Here is a 2,771-nt window from a genome sequence, read left to right on the forward strand (position 1 = left end):
AATTAAAAGAGCAAGATTAAGATGGTTAGGACATGTTGAGAGGATGCCCAAGAAGATTGTTTATGGCAAACGAGATGTAAAACGGAAAAGAGGATGCCCTAAAAGATGGTTTATGGCAAACCAGGTGGAAAACGGAAAAGAGGATGTCCCGGGATCAGCTATCTGACCATCGGGGACGATGTGGAGGAGGATTTGAAGTTCTTGAAGGTTGGCAGCTGGAAGGAGAAAGAAAGAGACCGTGTAGATTGGTTGGCTATTGTGGAGGAAGCCCGGGTTCTTGCAGGACCGTAGTGCCATAATAATAGTATCATTAGATTTTTTTTTTTACAAACCAAAAAAGAAGAGTTACCTTTCATATGAAACCACTATTCTTCCCAAAACTTGGGGACGTAAGTAGGTTATCAAGTGAAAGTTGTGTGATGTACACACCACACCGGATTTTTCCCAAGTGGAAAAATGCCCACTCTTGTTCTTTTAATTATATATTAATGTTTTGTATTTTTTTTAACATATAATTTTCTCTGAAAGTGGTCATAACATAGTAGTAGATGTTTATAGTTTTCCAGTTACTCGGTCAGTTGATCTTTGCTCCTTAAAGATTATAGAAAATTAATTTTGATCAATCTGGTTGAATGCTGGCGGTAACCTCTGGTTTGCCGCAAGGGTTGGACTAAACGCCCAAGAGTGACTTGCGTGCTTTGATTTATCCTTCTGAATTTCTTTCTACCAGTAGGGTTACATTCCCACTACAATATTGGTCCTCGTTTCAGTAAAACTGGTTATAGTATCAAAGTCGCAATTTTTTTCGCCATCAAGGAACCACTTTCTCCCGCTTCCTTCGCGGTTCATTATCTTTAGTGCTCCAGTTTCTCTCCACCTTCTGGACAGCCGTGATCGTCTAGTGGTTAGGACATTGCGTTGTGGCCGCAATAACCCAGGTTCGAATCCTGGTCACGGCAAGGTATTTTTTTTTCAAAATAAAATCCGAAAAAAAACAACAAATATCTTATTATTGACATTAGAAATACTAGAGGTAGGTACTCTGGAGAAGAACTCTCCTCACCAAAGGATATAACTTGTTACATTAAAAAAAAACTCCTTTGTCAGAGAAAAAAATCTATTTGGAATTAAAGAAATATAAATGGTCCTCCGTGAACATAAGGAAAGGTGCCTTATTTGTAGGGAAACGCTGCATACCTGTAAAATTAGAAATTCAAGTTTAATTTTGGCTACCTTATTAACAATAATAGGTTTTTCTAAGCGTTATTCTGTTTATAACAAATTTCGGAAAATAAATCATCTGCCACCCAAACTCTGGTAACTTAGCGACCTTTTTCTGGGAAACAGTTTTGTAAACCATAACCTACCTGAAATTGAGATAACTGTCAAACCCCGCAATCCTTATCGCTAATTTTAGAAATTGTGGGTTAAATTAATTTTTTTTATAATTTATTTATTGTCATTTACAACTGTATAAAAATATATACGACAAGTAAATTTGCTGTAGGTGACATAGTGACATGATACAAACATGTGGAGAATCTACCCATTGATAGAAATCTAATAACATTTCTAGAGGAGAAGATCTCGAGGCCATCTTATTTTCAGACGCCTAGGAGGATTATTAGGTAATGAAGGACCAGGCAGGTTAGAAACAAGTGGATTTGAGTGGTTGGGAAGGTTATTATGGAAGGATTGGTATTTGGTTCTTTCAAAATCAGCAACATACGAGACATTTAGGTCCTGATGGATGACTTGATTCGTGACAAAGTAAGGAGCATTAAGGATTTTACGAAGGATTTTGGAGTGTAAGGATTGGATTCAGGAGGAATTTGATGGTTTATTGGAGCCCCAATCAATTAAATTTAAAATTGTTTCAACAGCTAATTTAGACAGTCGAAATAAATGAAAAAATTCTTCATCCGATTTGGCTGAGGGCAGAATCCTTTTTTTTATACTTGCCTAAATAATTAATCATTTGAAGTCATCGTCGTCCGTCAAATCGTCTGTCTCCATCAAATCCATTTTATTTAATTTAGAAAGAAACGGAATAATACACCTTCGCTAGATAACAGATCTCACTGGAACTATAGAAGGTTCTTTGTATGGTTACCTACTTAAAGATAGATTTGCTCTAAACCTCAGTTTAACCGGTTATCATTGACCGGTAAAGTTTACCGCCACATTTGAAGGTTAACTTTTCTGGTTAATCCCATCAAATCACCTTTACCCTTCGTCGTAAACCTACTGACTGCCCTACAGTTTCATTTAACGATGTTACTCTTACTCCTTTCGAACAGATCCGCTACCTTAGACTACATTTGGACAAGCGATTAACCTGGAATCCTCACACCAGACTGAAAAGACAGGAAACTGTACGTCGATTTCGACTATTACAACACTTACTAGACAAACGTTCTAAACTTCCAACACATTACAAAAGACTGATCTACATGACTGTAATAAGGCCAATCTGGACATATGGAGTTGAGATTTGGGGCTCCACTAAACTTTCGAATTCCTCTCGTATCCAATCCTTACAATCCAAAATCCTTCGTAAAATCCTCAATGCTCCTTACTTTGTCACAAATAAAATCATACAGAAAGACCTTAATGTTCCCTATGTAACCGATCTAGCCCGAACCAGATATCACTCCTTCCATTATAAACTCTCTAACCACTCAAACCCCCTAGTTTCTAATCTTGCATCCTCTTCCATTCCTGACAACCTCCGAGGCGCCTGAAAAGAAGATGGCCACGAGACCAGGTAA

General features: G+C 37.6%; 1 non-coding gene across 1 annotated transcript; it reads left to right on the forward strand.

Annotated features, from left to right (window-relative positions):
• The first annotated feature begins 887 nt into the window (after positions 1 to 887).
• TRNAH-GUG (transfer RNA histidin (anticodon GUG)) lies at positions 888 to 959 on the forward strand. The gene has a single exon. It is a non-coding gene; the product is annotated as a tRNA-His (tRNA).
• Positions 960 to 2,771: the final 1,812 nt, after the last annotated feature.

The sequence above is a fragment of the Halyomorpha halys genome, unplaced genomic scaffold, assembly GCF_000696795.3.
Source record: "Halyomorpha halys isolate HHAL.00 unplaced genomic scaffold, Hhal_1.1 Scaffold703.1, whole genome shotgun sequence".
NCBI classification, from domain to species: Eukaryota; Metazoa; Arthropoda; class Insecta; order Hemiptera; family Pentatomidae; genus Halyomorpha; species Halyomorpha halys.